This window comes from Leptonychotes weddellii, chromosome 14 (assembly GCF_054177405.1).
Source record: "Leptonychotes weddellii isolate Sample4059 chromosome 14, ASM5417740v2, whole genome shotgun sequence".
Classification (NCBI taxonomy): Eukaryota; Metazoa; Chordata; class Mammalia; order Carnivora; family Phocidae; genus Leptonychotes; species Leptonychotes weddellii.
Genome location: NC_138382.1, coordinates 54,008,138 through 54,027,087, shown reverse-complemented (window position 1 = coordinate 54,027,087; position 18,950 = coordinate 54,008,138).

Here is an 18,950-nt window from a genome sequence, read left to right as displayed (position 1 = left end):
ATAATTCAATAATGCCGAAAATTCTTTTTATCCCAGAACATATCATAACGTTTCATGGTTTCTTGCCTTTGCACATGGAAGGCCACTTCCTGGCATATCTTCTGTCCTTCCCTCCTTGTCTATATGGCAACTCCTAGTTACCTGGTTAGGTTAAATATTTTGGTTACGTTTTATTTTAGATTTTATATTTTAATTAAGTTTAGTCACATGTTTTAGATATCATAATTAGGCTAGTGTGTAATTACATGATTATGTGTCTTTCTTATCTAAAAACTTAAGATGCTAATCCTCACTGCTTGAAAAATTACAAAATGCCTCTTTTGCTTTTACCTGCTTCAATAGCTTCTCAAAACCATTTAAATTCATTTGTGATCACTGGCTATACAAAGTGCCAGCAATTGTCTAGAAAAGCACAATTATCTAGAAAAGCATAGCAATAAGAATATACATACTATTTCTGAAGTTTTTTTAAAGTACAAAAAAGGCTTATTTTATGAGAGCTTTGTTTTGCTTTGTGGACAAATGTGTATCTAGTTACACAAATAACCCATTCATTTTTTCCAGTATTTATTTATGCATACATGCTTTGGGCAAACACTGAATACTGGCTCTGTCCCACACATTATCTACTACACTAAGGAATTCAAGGTCAAGTCACTGTCCTTGAGACACTCACAATCCAGTGAAACTATTGCTGCTAAATGAATCAGTAGAGATGAAAACATAAATGTCAATGCTAGTCTGAGAAAAAGACATGTGAGTATATCGTATTATTGTCTGTCATCTTCAAAGGACATTTTTTTTTAAGATTTTATTTATTTGAGAGAGAGAGAATGAGAGAGAGAGAGCACATGAGAGGGGGGAGGGTCAGAGGGAGAAGCAGACTCCCTGCCGAGCAGGGAGCCCGATGCGGGACTCGATCCAGGGACTCCAGGATCATGACCTGAGCTGAAGGCAGTCGCTTAACCAACTCAGCCACCCAGGCACCCTCAAAGGACATTTCTAAGAATAGTATTTCATTCTACATACGTAAAAGAGACAAAGCCACATCAGAAAGGATAAAGTAATCTGTTAATCCAAAAAGTTTAACTACTTTTAGCTCTGCCCTTTGCTCCCAGTAGTTCTCTGAGGTAAAGGATGCACATGACTAAAACATAGGAAAAGGTCAGAACCAAATTTTGATCCCCCCCTTGAATAACTCCTCTCACTGTGACTTCTAGAATCCTATTTCTTTTCATTTTTATTTTCTGTAGGAGTGTAAACAAGCTCCAAGATTTTTAATCTTCATAGAGCTATAAATATCTGGACATCTGGACATCTTCATAGAGCTATAAATATCTGGACATCTGTAGATAAGACCACTGGCCAAGTGTGCTTTAAACCAGACCTTCAGCATCTTGAGTATGGATTATCACAATTGCCTCTCTTTTTCATTGTTTTTCTGTAAATAAGGTATTGTTTTCTTTCAATATTGCTTCCAATATTTTCCCTTTGTTTTTAGTTTTCAGAAGTTTAATTATTACGTGTCTTGGAAAAGATTTCTTTAGATTTATCCCATTTGTGTAGGTATCTTGCCAAATTTGAGAAGCTTTCAGCCACTATTTCTTGAAGTACTTCTCAGCCTTACCCACTTTCTCCTCTTCTTGAGGGACTCTGATGATACCAGTGTTATGGTCTCACATATATGAGGCTCTGTTCTATTTTTCAGATTGGATAATTTCTGTTGTTCTGTCTTCCAGGTCACTGATTCCTCTGCCACATCTATGCTGCTGTTGAGTCCATTCAGTGATCTGTATATTTAACTCTAAATTTTTCAAATCTATTTTCAACTCTAAATTTTTCACTTGGTTCTTCTTTATATCTTTTATTTCTTTGCTGAGACTTTCTATTCCTTCGCTGGTGAGGTGTTGAGGTGCCTTATTATAGCTTCACAAGGTGAAAGTCTAAACTCCCACTCAGACTTCGTTGTCATGACTAGAGATGGGCCCCAATTTTTTTATATTTTGGAGTTTTATTTTGTTTTTTTGTTAGAGTACTGTGATTATAGTCTAAACATTTTCTCTCTTTCTAGGCCAGCACTTTCCTGGTTTTCTGTTGGTGGGCCCATTTTTCTGTTTTTTTGTTTGTTTATTTTTTAAGAGAAAAGTATGACTCTACCATGTTTCCAGAAGCACAGGCCTGAATTATAAAAATATTGTTGAAATAACAAAAGCTTAAGAAATTTGAAGAAACAAAATGTGATTTCTCAAAATTATAAGTGAAAGCAACTTCATTTTGATGTAGTATTTTTAAATTTTTCTGAAGAGTTTACCAAAGCTATTGGGTATAATGAAAAACATTCCAGGCCAAGACAAAAATCGTATGGACTGGGCTCAACTTTTCCACCCAAGAAATGACTGTATTTGGATTACAATCCATAGAGATCACTCCAAAAATATGGCCTAAATAATATACCACATAAACTCTCTGTGAAGAATTGCAAAAATAAAGAGAAAAGGGGGATAGACAAGCCAACCATCAACTATGGTATCTCCACATATGGTAACGGAAAAGATTTACAATAAAGAATTTCATCATCCCATTGAACAGTAATAGAGAAAAACTAAACCAGATAAATGTTCAGTTTTAATACTCTAGAAAATTTTAATGTACATTATCACTACCATTCCCCAATTTTAAGCCTTGTGCCTGTGTTCAATGATTGCAAATGGAGTGGTTAAAATGAAATTGGTCAAAATGTTAAGTCAGTTAAAAATAAATTTTCCTCATCACTGGTTTTTATATAATTGTAATGTTAAAGTAACACGAGACAGTTATGAAATGACTTCTATAATTTAAACATTTTCTCATTCTTAAGAATTTTGGAAGGTTTCTCCTTGTTTTGAATTTCTAAATAATTTTAAATGTATTTTAGCCAGTTAAGTGTTCTTTATTTTATTAGCAGTTTCCTAATGAATCAGTCAATTTACCTACAGTTGTATGTCAATTATCCTAAAATAACTTGGTGGGTTTTTTTTTTTTTCAGTAAATAGTCATATTTTTAAACTTTATGTGCTTTAATGTGATTTTGTCAAGTTGGTAAATGTAGACTTTCTTCTAAGGTATTTTGTTTTCATGACTTTTAAATTAATTTTTAAGCAACAAGTCCAATTTTCCATATTAGACTGTATTTTTAAGTATTCTTTGTACTATTTTGTATTCACATTTAAGCAGTTTTATATGAAACAATTGTTGCAGCTTCAAAAGTGGTTATCATCACTATTTGATACTTTTGTGCTGTAAGACTTGAATCCACAGTACACAGCATATGTAATCTCAATACAGGCTCCTGAAAGAAAATAATGCTGGGCCTGGATTACACAGAGAAGTGGGCATTTTGTTTTATCTGCCAGCATCCCTTCCTTGGTAGGATTGTCAATACATGAGCACACCACAACTCTCACAGTAGATGGCATAAACACACAAGGGCCAAGCATAAATCCTTCTATGAGCCATAGTATTACTTATTTTTAGCTTATGGTTATAATTTAAGTTCAGGAACTTGCAACTGAAAGTCCTGACAAATACTTCAGTATTTGTGAAGAAAAAAAAAATTTTTTTTTCACAAAAAAAAAAATTTGTGAAAGAAAATGAATTATAAAATGTCAACAAGAAATGGGGCTGTCATATGACCAGCATCATGTAGGTCATAAAATGATGAAAGAATCTAAAATCATTGAAGATAATCAGTCAAACTGAATTGGTGGATAAAAATGCAATTCATTTGCACCTTCATATAAATTACTAGAATTCAAAACATTGCAAATAATCAGGACATACATAACTGCCTATAGTAAAATTAGGAAAATAGATTCAAGTGTTTTTAATAAATAGAAAAATATGCTTAAAGATGAATAAAGCCCACCAAACTCTAAAAGTATTAATTTGATAAAAATAGTAATGACAAAAAGACATAGATATGGGTATGAATATATGTAGAAATATAGATATTTCTCAATTTGGGGGAGCCTGGGTGGCTCAGTCGGTTGAGCGTCTGCCTTAGGCTCGGGTCATGATCCCAGGGTCCTGGGATCGAGCCCTACATGGGGCTCCCTGCTCAGCTGGGAGCCTGCTTCTCCTTGTCCCTCTGCCCCTCCTCCCTGCTCGTGCACACACACTCTCTCTCTAGCTTAAATAAATAAATAAACTCTTTTAAAAGAGAAAAAAAGATATTTTTCAATTTGTTCTTTTGGTATGCTCTTTTGACCATATTGTTGTTTTCTATCCCTTTTTTTTTCATTATAAATTGCCATCCTCAACAAGACAGAGTTATACATATGGATGCAGGTATTATTTTCCATCTAACAAAACTAAAATTAACTGTTAGCACAAGAGCAGTTTCCTACTCAACCATGTGAAATAGTGGCATAGTGTCATGTAAGTGCAGAAACAGCCAAGGCAAGAAATGACTGTGTCTTAATTAATCAGACCGATACTGCCCGCAGTTCTTGAGTAGGCCTCCCTAAAACCATTTAATCTTCCCTATGGAATATGAGACAAAAACAAACAAAATGGACTGGATTTATAGAGACAATACCCAATGAGAAAAAGAGAATAAAGGAGTAGAAATTGGGGGAAAAAGATTTCCATTTGAATCTTTACACTCACATATTTTTCCATATCTCCTATTACAAAGTACTTTTAACATGTTGTTTATTTTCTTCTCTGGGTTTTCTCATGGAGGCAGGACCAGCTACAAAATCTGGGGGGGGGGGGGGTCCAGTACAAAATGAAAATGAGGGACCTCTGTTCAAAAATCATTAAGAATGTCAAGATAGCAATAGCAAGGAGCACTAAACCAAGCATGGGTCCTTGCGAGTATGGGTCCCTCTACAACTGCAGAGATTATGTACTCATGAAGTCAGCCCTGCAGGGAAGTGTAAATCGTAAAACATGTAGAGTAATTTGGTGATAAGCATCCAGATCTCTATATCTGCATATGCTCTTTCACCCATTTATCCCATTTCCAGGGCTCTGTATATGGGAAATATCAGTTTGTATATTTGTATACAAAATACATTTGTCCCAGTGTTACTGTAATAATGGAACATTGGAAATTTAATAGCAGAATGATTTGTGGGCTTTTTAAAAAGATGTTAGTTAAAAGATTTCTTAGTGAAATTATAAAATGTTGTTAAATGAGAAAAATAGGACACAAAACTAGAAATACAGCGTGTTCCCTCTCTCCTTCTCCCTACCTCTACTATTTTCTTCAATACGTATTCTCAACACTGAAGTGGCATTTAGTAAATATTAATAGTGGTTGACTATGGGATATGGAATTACACGTGACTCTTATTTTCTTTATGGTTTTCTGAGTATCCTATATTTTCTGCAGTGAACACCTATTACTTTTATAGCTAGAGGGGAAAAGAAGAAAACAATGAAGTAAGCCTTTCACCTAAAATGGACAGTTTCTAAGCCCACAGTTGGGAACAGTAAACTGAGCAGTTATTACAAGTGGCCCGACTGCAAACATGTCTTACTTTCTCCCTCTCTCCAATAGCGTCCTCTGGAGAAACAAAATTTAGTGCAGTAAGGAATGTTCAGTTGAGTTTGCATAGTTTTCCTGGTCTACTTGCCCTGCTACCTTTTTCCATTTACTCCATCCCTGAGCAGACTTAGTGCTTGAACTGTTTAGCAAATTTTGGACATGATACTATTTATAATGGTTTATTATAGAGTAGACGCCAATGACTTAGACCCAGAACAACGGTTATCCTATTGTCAAAGCAATAATGATCACGTGTTGACCAAGACTACAGAGGATTAGAGAAAAGAGTTCAGAATTTTGAAGTGTCTTAGCTTAGGTCTTCCACAGCAAAGCCTGAGATAAAGACTTGGGTATAGGTAGTGTATTTGGGAGGTGATCATAGGGATCACCCGTAGTAAGGGAGCAAGCATCAGAAGTGAGGGAAGGGGGACAATAAACCGTCACAGGATCATTACTGAACTGCATAGCAATAAGCTATGGGTAACTGGGGCTCAGTTGCTCTGGGGACCCTCCCAGGTGCTGTATGCAATGCTTCTTGGAATTTTCCTACCCAAAGACAAAAGCTGAGATATTAAACTTCTGCACTGATTGTGCATTTTCCTGGAGGCATTCACCACCCTGTACTTCTGGACTAGCTACATACAAGTTGAGCAAGGCTCCCAAGGCTTTGGAGAGGCCCAGACATGACTGAGATGGGATGCTGTCAAGGTGCTTGGAACTTTCCATCACAAACACAAATGAAATTAGAGGTGGGCTGAAGGAATCTTAACACAGGGCTCAAAAAATGTCCACAATTGGAGAATAAAATAAAAAGAAAGTAGAGGTACAAGAACGAATGTTTTGCAGTGTGATACTGGGGCAGATAAAACTGAAGAGAAGTAGATCTCAATCCATCTGCACCTGTTAGTAAGGAGGAAGAGGAAACTAGGGAAAGGAGACTCGTAGAGCAGCAGGACCATAGTCCTTTTATGTGAGTTCTGCTCTGGCAAAAAAAAAAAAAAATTATATATATATATATATATACACATATGTTCTCTCTATATGTAATGGGCAAATTAAAGATGCAGGACATTGCATCTTGGGGAAGCAAATTGGAAAAGTACTCTCAGATGCATGTGGGAATCCTTCACTTGCCATTTTATGAAGGCAAATATATTTTCCCTATAACTTTTTCCTTTGTCAAATATCCAAATAGTTCTGCATCTCTAGATGTGTATCAGAGTCTGTTTTTAGGGATTATTCTTTCAGTGCTTCTTATATTCAAACCAAAAGTAATCACAAACATGCAGGTCTTTGCACTATAGTAGAACTAGGAATCCCTTGGACAATCAGGTCATTTCTGCAGGGTCCAGAGTTAAGTTATGTGATATATCCCCTCTCACCACAGCTTCCTTGAAAGAATGTTCAGTGACTTGGAGGGACATGAAAAAAACATCATAATAAACTGTTTGGTGAGTCCCTCCTCAGTGATTTCTCAGCGTTTTATCCACATCCCCATTGTAGCACTTAACACAGTCTACAGTAATACATCTTGTTACGTGTCTAACTCCCCAGAAACCGGCAAGCTTCACAGTGAGTAAGACCTTATTTTATCCACCTCTGTGCACATAATTCCCAGCACGTTGCCCAATGCAGAGTTGGTGACCAATACAAATTTGCTGATTGAGTAGGCAAAACATTTTCCAGGTTAACATTTTCTGATTTGTGTCAAATAGATGAATACTGACATGGCTTAACCCATCTGAGATCTGAACTTGGTTCTGCTACCATCAAGTGGGGAACCTTGGATAAGTCAAAAACCTCCTTTTGATCTCTGTTGTTTTTTTTTCATCTTATAATTAAGGGGGTTGAGAAGTTGATCCCTAAGGTAACTTCATTCTCCTGCCATCGATGATCTATGTATCACAGCTGTTAGTTCATTAGAATGCACTGAAGGAATTCTGTCCCCAAGTCCCTACCTAGCTTTCTAAAGCACCTTCGAGTACCCTGTGACTAATGGTATGTTTACATGTAAGTGTGTAGATATGATAAAAGGGAAATTAGACTTTTAAATCAGGAGACTAATAAGGAGGTTGGCACCTTTGTTCTCTTGAAGTTTTAAAAGCTGGTACCTGTGTTTTCTTTAGATTTTCTGTCATCTTCCTTATTTTCCATTTCAATTTCTAATCTTTGGTTTTAGGGATCCCTAGGCTTGCTCATTAACCTGTCCATAGCAAGAAGCAGCATTTGTGTTAATGCACACCTTTTTTGCAACTCCAACTTCTGGCTAAGCAATAAACAACAAAAAATCAAATTTAATTCGTTCTTTCAACACACCTTAATGGAATGTCAGGCACTGTACTAACTCTAGAAACTGGGAAACAAATTAGAGCTGTATTAATGGGCTAAGAAATAAAGCTAAGGCCATTCATGAAGACCTAGGGAACTAAAAATTTTTATTTTGATAAATAAATGTTTATCCTTAGTACTGCTTCCCTCGTAGGTATTCTAAAAAAACAAAATAGCAACTGAAGAAGCAAATGCAAGTAAAAATCACGGAATCTATGTTCAGAGCAAGGCAATCAATTGAAAGCTATAGTTTGATGGATTGAAATCTTTGAAGGGTGAGTAGAGAGATTTTTTTAAAACATACTTTAGAACAGCCATGATTTTAGTCAGGTAACCTGATCCCATTTTGAGGGGTTTTTAAGTGCTTTTTTCAAATTTTTATCCCAAAAGTATACTTGAACAACTTTGCCTTACAGAGCATACACTAAATCCACGTTAGAATCTCAGTCTTTCAGAGCACTCACTAATAGAAATTAATGCACACTACATGTGGCAGTATCTCAGGGTCATGACTTCAGCAAAAGTGTAAAAGTGTACTCACTGTACCACAAGGGTGAAGAGGGAAGTTTATATAAACTGACAATAGAAAAAATAAAAAATAAATAAGTAAATAAACTGACAATAGTTCCTAGTGATGGTATTGGAAAAAATATAATGGTGGGTCACAAAGGAGAAAAATCAGAAAGGAATGCCACAGATACGTGGGTATATTTACATTAAAAGAATGACTGGGCAACAACTTGGATGAATCTCCAGGGAATTAGCCTGAGCAAATAGAGAGGTTACACGCTGTATTATTCCATTTATACAACATCCTTGAAAGGACAAAATTGTAGAGATACAGAAGAAACTAGTGGTTATCAGAGAAGGTGTGGAGAGGATGATTAGGAAGATGGATGTGGTTATAGAAGGGCGATAGTAGGAATTCTTGTAGTGATGGAACTGTTCAATGTCTTCACTGTGGCAATAGATACACAAGCTTACATGTGATAAAATGGAAAGAACTAAATATGCATACATGTACACACACACACACACAAATACCAGTACATATAAAATGAGAAATGTGGATAATATCTGTGGATTTTATTGATGTCACTTTACTGATTGTAATATTATTCAGTAGTCATGCAACATGTTACCATTGGAAGAAGCTATGATTAGTGGGATTTCTCTATATTATTTGTTACCATTGCATGTAAATCTACATAATCTTAATTTTTTAATTTAATTACAAAAATCAGTAAGAAAAGTGCAGACAATGAGTTAGAAATATGAGTTGAAGATTTGAACAGGCACTAAGTGAGAAGGAAACTCAAATGACAAATCCGTGAAAAGTTATTCAGCTCATTGGCAACCAAGAAAGTTAAAATTAAAATCACAACTAGATACAACTGCACAGATTGGCCAAAAATCAGAACATCATATAAAATTAAATGTTGGTAAGATTGAAACAATCAGAAATTTAACCCACTGCTGGTGGGAGTAGAAATGAATATAACAATCTTGAAAAACAGAGTAGCATTTTCCAATGAAATTGAAATGTTCTTACCTTTCCACCCAGGAATTTCACTCCTAGGCATTAGAGAGATGCTTGCTATGTATGTACCAACATACATGCTCATAAGAATACTCACAGTGACTTATGGTGTTTTTTTTCTTTTTGGACAAAAACTGTAAATCCATTTACAATAGAAAGGTTAAATAAATTGGAGTATATCAATACAATGTAATTCTATGTAGCAACTCTATATATGGAATTTTATATATGTGATGTATAGCCACACACATCAACATGGATGAATCTATAAGTAAATAAATATATGAGTAAATACACAAAATAAAGTCAAATGAAAGTTACCGCATCTCTAAATATTAAACATTTTATAATACATTCCTTTTCCACCCCCACATACATGCTAATAAAATATCAAATGCAAAGGGAAATAATTAGGTATCCATAAACACAAGAAGTCTTATTAAATGGTATATGGGGAATGAATAGGCATAAATAATTTTGCCCTTTGGTAGGGACAATCTACATTGACAACTTTGGTCTTTGTTTCTCCTCATCTAGAACATTTATTTCTGATATTGAATTTTTTTCTGGTACCATAGTAAGCACTTCATAAATCTTTGTAGAATAAGTATGTTTTTATTTAATTTAAAAAATTGTATTTTATATTTTTCATTATGCCTTTAAATGGCAACAAATTATATTTTTATGCTTTCACATGCATAGAAAAAAGACTAGAATAAAATAGACCAAAAATGCTTTCTTCTTTTTTCACATTCTGGTATATTTTACATTTTCTCATTTTCTGCATTTCCTTTTTATTATTAGAAGAATAAACAATAGGAAAAACCTATTTGAAAAACAAAACTGAAAGCCATAATTTAATGATCAATTTAATTCACTGAAAACATAAACAGGAATTAACCATCATTTAATTAAGACACACCATCAGAGTCTTAGGAAATGTGACCTCACTACCTTATTTATTTATTTATTTATTTATTTATTTATTTATTTATTTAAAGTAGGCTCCACACCCAGTGTGGGGCCCAATGCAGGGCTTGAACTCAAGACCCTGAGATCAAGAACTGAGCTGAGATCAAGAGGTGGACGCTTAACTGACTGAGCCACTCAGAGGCTCCTAGACCTCACTGATTTTAGATTGGCTTCGTTTAGATTGGTTTTGTTGCCACAGATACCTGTGGCGTTGCCTCATAAAGTGAGAGGTATCAGTGAAAACAGATATTCCTTAAATTATTCAGTTACAATTTTAGCCTTTGCAGTTCAATTTGGGAGTCAAGATTGATTACTGTATTCAAATGTTTGTAAGTCCTTCTTCCCGCATCCTGCCTTAATCCACAATTTAAGTTCTGCACGTGATAATTACTTGTGCATTAAATTTGCATAATTTTGTAGACTAAGGATCTATGATCTCTCTGAAAGCCCTCATTTCCCAAACAAGAAAAATTAATATAGTAGCATTAAGATCGTATCTCCTAAATTCTCTTATGATCCATGTGTGTATGGCCTCCCATGGCCAGTATCCAAATTCAGCCTGTATCAGTCTTGAAGCAACTCTCATTTCTAAAATGCAAATCACTTCCCAAGGTTTTAGTGAGCTACTGGGCTCCATTAAAGGTTCCATAGAGACCATAGGCATGGAGGTAGATGTGGCAAAATACAGCATTTTTATTTCAACATAAGGAAACTTCACTCAACATCTCTTTCCAAGACTGTTTTCTTCCCCACTGGCTTCTAAATCTCCTTTTCTCTCTTCAAACCTCGTCTCCCCAGGCCTCCTTCAACCTCCGTGATTGCTGCTCTCTTCCATTACTTTCCCTTTCTTAACCAGAGAAAAGTATCTGTGTCTGATCCTCCAAATTTGCATCACCATACCCATCATTACAGTTGTTTTCAAGTATGCAAAAGGCCAGTAAACTAAGGATAAAGATTAGGGGTGTGTGTGTGTGTGTGTGTGTCACACGCACACATGGGTGCTCACATGTGCAAGCACTTAGGAAGTAAATGGTAGTTAACAGACATGCCCTCCTCAGAAAGGGGAAAAGAAATGGGACAAAAGGAACATAACTAATAAAAATGTTTTCCTGTCCTACTAAGTTTAATTTTTTCTTTACCTTTGTGATACTTCTGAAATTGGGATGCACCTTACACCTGATATGTATATTTACTATGAGAGTATTCTATTTTTCTACAAAACTTTTACCCAGATTGGTAGCCATCTCACAATACATAGTATGTTGAAATTGAAGAATAGGGTATGTATTTTTTAGATTTTCTTTATTACTTTTTAAATTATGATTTTACATAAGTCATACTAACTTACTGCATTTGATGATGTAACTGCAAGGATAAAGACATACAAAAGTATATGAAGAAGTTAATAATCTCTTCCTAACCTCATTCCCCCTCCTGAGCTTACCAACATTGGCAATGTGCTGATACCCTTTTGTGGAGAGCTCAGACATAGTATGTGTACCTGTGTAGGGTTTTGGTTGTGGTGATTTTTACAAAAATAAAATCATATTACTCCACTCCGTTTTCTAATTTAAACATCATGAATATCACCTACAGTTTAATAAATAAATCTCTAACTTATTTTTAAATGTCCATAGGATAATCCATAGCATAGACAGGTCAGAATTTATTCAACCATTTCCCCCACTCAAACAATTTCCAGTTTTTCTTTATTTCAATTTCCAGCAATTTTTCAATACATACTGTTGTACAGATAGCCTCATGTATCAGTGCATTTATTTCAACAAGCTAGAGCCCCCAAAGTGAGATTGCTGGATTAAATTATGTGTGAGGTGGCCCACTTCCCTACACTCTCTAGTCATTGCTTCTTTTAATTTTTCCTGTCTAATGGATAAAAATGGTCTCATACCCTATAATTTTCATTATCCTCACTACTAGTGAGGTTAAGTGTCTCTTCACACATTTCTTGTCCATTTGGGCATTGTACTCTCTCTCTAGCCTTTGTACACTCTGGGTATTTTTCTACTGTGTTGTCTTTTTCATATAAAACAATTTGTAAGATCTTATTACTCATTAGAGATACTCTTTGTCAGGCATATATGTGACAAGTATTCTTTTACGGTTTACCATTTCTGGTTAGCCTCATACTGTAATATATATTCTTAAATTTTTATGTAGTCAAGTATGTCTGTTTTTTACTCTTTTGTTTAGGAAGCTATCCCTTACCCTGAGATTATAAAGTCTCCTAAATTTTCTTCTAATGATTTTAGTGTTTTATTTTTATTTACTTTTTTGGTCTTATTGAGGTGTAATTTACATACAACAAAATTCACTCATTTTAAGCATACAGCTTGATGAATTTTTGTAATTCTATATAGTCATGTAACCACCAAAATCAGGCTGTTGAACATCCTAAAATGTTTTCTCATACTACTTCACAGCTAGTGCCCTCTCCTGACTTTTGGCCACAGGCAACTGCTGGTCTGCCTTCTCTTTGTATAGCTTTACCTTTCTAGAATTTTGCATTAATCGACTCATGAAGTATGTGTCTTTCGTGTTTGTCTTCTCTCATTTGTATATTTGGGATGTATCCACATTTTCACATATGTTACTGTTTAATTCATTTTTATTGCTGAATGATGTTCCATAGTGTAGATAATGCACAACTTGATTATCTACCAGTTAATGGATATTTGAAATTACTTTTGGTTTTTGGTTATTACACATAATGTTATTACATTATTATAGTAGTATTATATACTACAATATTATTATTTACTCAAATGCAAAAGTCTTTGAGTAAAAGACTTTGTACAGACATACCTATTTCATTTCTTTTGAGTAAATATCGAGATGTGAGCTTGCTGGGTTATATGGTAAGTGTATGTTTAACTTTAGAAAGTACTGCCATACTGTCTTTCCGAATAGCTGTGCCATTTTGCATTCACAACAGGAATGTATAGTGTTCAGTTTTTTCACATTCACCCCAGCACTTGGTATTGTCAAGCTTTTTAATTTTAGCCATTCAAATGGTGTGCAGTGATCTCTCATTGCAGTTTTAATTTGAATTTACATGATAACTAGTGATGCTGAGCATCTTGTTTATGTGCTTATATCTGCCATTTATAGGTGAAGTGTCCAAGTCTTTCCCTCTTTTTAAAAAAAATTGGGTAGTTTTCTTCTTAAGTTGTACCTGTTCCTAATATATTCTGGATGCAAGTCCTCTGTCAGAAATATGTTTTGCAAATGTCTTCTTGCAATCTGTGGCTAGTCTTCTCATTTTCTTAACTGTGTCTTTCACAAAACAAAGGCTTTTATCTTGATAAAAACATTTTATCAATTTTTTAATTTTTGCTTTTTCTGGCATGTTTAAGAAATCTTGATCTAACCCAGTGTCACAAAGATTTTATGTTTTCTTCTAACTATCTAATAATTTAAGATCTTATGGTTAGACCTCTGTTCCATTTTGAGTTACTTATTGTGTATGGCATGTGGTAAGAGTTGAGGGTTTTTTTTATACAGATAAATTTAGCTATTCCAGCACTATTTTTTAAATTGTTGATCCATCTAGCATTAATGTTTTTGTATATGAGGCAATACTCCAGCTTAATTTTTTCCTGATGAGTAGCCAATCACATCCATATTTTTTATTCCCTAAGTTATCCTCTACTTACAGTATTGAAATATTTGTGATTTTTTTAAATTTCCTATTCATAATTGTGATGCTTTCGAGACCTTATTCTCTTCCACTGATTTATTTTTGTGATAAAAGTCCAAAACAGAATTCTTGGTTCTCAACACCTTAACCTCTTTCTCTTTCCATTTTTCCTTATTTTATTAAGTGGTACTACCGTCTACCCAGTGGGTCAAGCCAATAACATAGGTATTAGCATTTATGTCCCTCCTTTCCTCGCCCTTATAATCAATCCATCACTTTTCCCTTTGTATGATAAATGTATCCACTTTACTCCATCTCCATTGCTAACAGACTCATCCAGTCCCCATGCCCTTATCTCATACCAGGCTTTTCCTTGCTCCCTAACTCTGTCCACATCAGCCAGCTTTCTGTTCTTTCACCATCCAAGTTTATATCTGTCTCAGGGACTTTGACCTTGCCATTCCCCCTGCCTTGGGTAATCTTCCCTCATCATAACTATCTTTTGTATCTTTCAGGCCCCAGGTTAAGTGATAACTCAGATCTTTTGAAATATCTTATATGTATAAGTCCCCCTGACTATAATTCCCCTATTGCTAGTTTGAGTTTAAAGTGGGTTCTCACCCAGGAATTTGCATTCTTAATAAGCGGCACATCTGCAGCATCTACTGAGATCAGGCACTAGATCTTTCCTTTCTTAAATGATTTCTTCCCATCTTTGTAGTCTGAGCCAGAAGCCAGCCCAGGGTTATTGCTAAGGGACAAAGAAGAGCAAATGATTAGCCTTGATCAAACTGATTATTATCCAGTATGGTGCTCATAAAAATGTGGCGCCCTGTGCCTTCCAGAATGTCACAGATTTCCAATATGAGAATAGCTCTGGCTTCACCCTCAGATGAGGAGTAGAAGGTTCTGGGACCACATGGCATATTTCTAAATATCAGTCCATTCCAGAGGGACAATTACATAAGTCCTGGAAAGCAGACCTGAAGCAGTGAATCCTGCTGACGAATGGACCCTTACACTTGGAGGGGTCTCTTCTGGAGGCCTTGAGCATCATCCAAAGAGAAAGATCACACTGGCCTGGCTGGCCCATTCTACTGAATTCTGTGTGTGTGTGTGTGTGTGTGTGTGTGTGTGTGTCTTTACTCATTCCAGCTCCCCTTCTCAGAAGGTCCTGTGTATTGAATATATTCAGTGCCAAAGCTGCAGCTGCCACTGCCCTTGTTGCTGTGACAACGCATAGCAATTTGTTGTTCAGTGTGAGAGTGAGCCCTGGGGTACGCCTTGCCCACCAAGCCTCTCCCTCAAGCTCCAAACACCATTTGACTCATTTTCCATTACAATCATCAGAGGACCTTTAGCAATACTAAGGGAGTTATCGCTTTCCTTCACATCTTTTCTCAAATATCTGATTGCAGTTCAGCTCTCCAGAGAAAATCCAAGCTGCCTCTTTAATCTTTATGAAGAGAAAGTGTGAATTTTATCCTAGATTCATCATTTTAAAGCTGAGAGGGACCTTGAATACAATCTAATTATATCTTCACATTTTACACGTGAAAATAAAAGTGTCTGATCTACCTAGAACGGGATCTGGCATGTGTGGCAATCATTCAAAAGCTTGTTCAATGAATGGATGAAGTTTGGGAAATCATGACTTCTCCAACATCACACAAGTCTGTGGCAGAACAGATATTAGAATATAGATTTTCTCATTCCAAACTTGAGTCCATTTATAAAAATAATTTGATCATATTTATTTATTGAAATAATCTAAAGAAAATACTTTTATATTTTAAAGATTTGCCATAAAGGTATAAGTCTTATAATAACATCATTGTTAGCTGAAAGTAGCCTTAAAAACAAAGCAGCCTATTTCTCAGCCTAGTAAAAATAAATACATGCAATGTTACCTATTTCAATTTTTTAAACATCTTTATCAAGGTATAATTGATATACCAAAAAAAAAAAACTGAACATATTTAATGTATACAATTTGATGAGTTTGGAGAGAGGCATATGCCTGTGAAACCATCACCACAATCAAGGTAATAAGCATGTCCATCACCTCCAAAAATTTTCCTCCTGCTCCTGAGTCATCTTTTTGTTTGCTTGTTTGCTTGGTTTGTTTTAAGAACACAACATGAGCTCTACTGTCTTGGCAAATGTTTAACTATACAATACAGTGTTAACTATAGGCATTATACTATACATTAGATCTTTAGGATTTATTCATCTTGTATAACTGAAAACTTTGTACCATTTGATTAATACTTCCCCCGCTCCCAGCTCCTGGCAACCACCATTTTACCCTATGTTTCTATGAGTTTGACTATTTTAGATTCCTCATAAAAGTGGTATCATGTAGTATTTGTCCTGGGTCTGATTCATTTCACTTAGAATAATGTCCTCTAGGTTTGTCCATCTTATTTTATACGGCAGGATTTCCTTCATTTTTAAGGCTGAATGATATTTCATTGTATGTATATACCACATTATCTTTCTCCATTCATCTGTTGATGGACATTTAGGCTGCTTCTATACCTTGGCTATTGTGAATAATGCTGCAGTGAACACAGAAGAGCAGCTCTTTCCTCTCAATCCTGATTTCAATTCTTTGGGATATATTTTCAATTCTTTGAGGAACCTCCATGCTGTTTTCCATAATAGCTACACCATTTTCCATTCCCACCAACAGTATACAAGGGTTTGCTTTGCTTCACATCCTTGCTAACACTTACCTTTTTTTTTTTTTTTTTGGTAATACCATCCTAACAGATATGAGTTGATAACTCATTGTGGTTTTGATTTGCATTTCCCTAATGACTAGTGATGTCGAGCATCTTTTCATATACCCGTTGGCCATTTGTATGTCTCCTTTTGAGAAAGGTCTATTCAAGTCTTTTGTCCATTTTCCTAAGTCAATTTTGACAAACTCTTTTCCCCACTTACTTATTGTTAAATGCACATTTCCTACTTTCAAATTTAATTAATTTTAATTGGCTAAAACCAGGACAAAATCTTCAAGTTTGACAGATATTTTTAAAAGCCACAATAGGAAAAATAATTAAAATGCACATCACATTGATGTTTAAATCAGGTAGTATCAATAATAGCATATGTCTAATAGCATGTGATTCAAGGAGTGGAAGGAACTCCTTTCATCTCAGAACTGAGCTATCTTAGTCCATGTAATTGTGAAATGTTTTCCTTGAGAGAATTGGAAATAAGTGGGTAGAAAAGAAATAGAATGACTTTAGAGCCAGTATCTTGGAAAAAAAAGTTTTAATTTGATAAGGAGCATAAAAGCACTCATTGCCACAATCAATTCAAAGTTCGAACTAAGACATTCTCTACTTTGTAGAAGAAGCAGCTTTGAATTCAGTTTTTTTGCCGCCCAATCATTTGTACTGAGAAAATTCCCAAGAAGTGTCATCTGAAATGGTATAATTTGTGAAACTGGTTCTGTATGACAATGTAAAAGGCCATCAAGTTTCCCAAACTTGCCTTGCTTTAGAACCACCTGTGGCACTTTTTGAAAATATGCATATTCTTGAGCTTCAAAGAAAACCCACCAAACCAGATTCTCTGTCTATGAGACCCAGACATTTGTTTTAATAAGCTTTTCTGGGCTTTTTTGCAGCCAGCCTGGCACTTCAGCAACAGGGCTCGTGTGTATTGACCTAACTTTGGAGAAATAGTTGTGTCTTAACTTTATGCTGTGCCTACAGGCAGTTGGATTTTCTTGTGAAAATGTGCATTTCCCATAGATATGTAGAATACAGACCTGGAATACTCCAGGAAAAGCTGTCAGGTCTTGCCTTTACCTGTCCCTCAGAAAGAACCATAAAAACGGTGTGATCTGTTTTAGTCTAAGAACTCAAAATTTGAGTAATGTTTCCAAAGTTATTGTTTTGCACTGGAACAATTCTGTTGAGAGGCCACAAATCATGAGCAATCCTCATCAGCAGAAAGATTATTTTTCCAAATGTAGTGAATATTCCAAGTATCATCCCAGGAAAGAGAAGATCCAAGATCAGAAGATAAGGACTTAGGCAGGTAGTAAGATGGGAACTCCTCATTCTAGGTCTTGGGGTTGATAGAATCTAGACTAGAAGGAGTAGCAAACACCCCACCCACAAGGGGCCACCTAGATTTAAGGAGAAAAGAAAGCCAGCTTCTACCACTCATAGGCAGGTTAGGAATTAGGCAAGGATGGATTGTGTGCTTTAACAGAGCTGTGGTGGTCCACACTTCCAAAAAAAAGTTAAAATGGGCCATGTCTCTATACCCATAAATTCATCCTCTCTATGGTGGTTTAGAGAGTGAACTTCTTATCTTGACCCCGAATTTTAAGAGGACTTGTTGATTGAACTATATGCTACCCCCAGACGGATTTGAGGCTGAAAAGCTACAGCACATCTTACTCCCTGATTAGAACTGCGGTGATATCCCATGGCTAGGACTAGAACCAGTTCACATAGATCCATATCCTGACTCCAGATATAAAACAAGGTGAAATAACATAATTTTATACACTGTGCAGTGTGGCAAGTCCAGAATATGAATAGATTTCTAATATAATGAAAAGTGATAGAACTTTGTGAAACAGGCAACCTTGTAGTGATAATTACATTTCCTTGGCATTGATTTCAAAAATCCAATTAATGGTCAAGGATGTTTATCTTTCATATTTGTCCAGAAAGAAGGCCTACTTTCATCTTGAAAGGATTACTGACTTGATTACAAAAATATTGTCCTTTTATTATCTAGGACCAAAGGCTTTTGTACTTGACACAAATGCCTGGTGAATAAACTACTATCACATTAAAAAAAAAAAAAAGGTGCCCATTTAAAGAGCATCCTATATATGCACTTGTTTTATTAACATAGCACCAAAACAGCATGCTATTTGTACTACA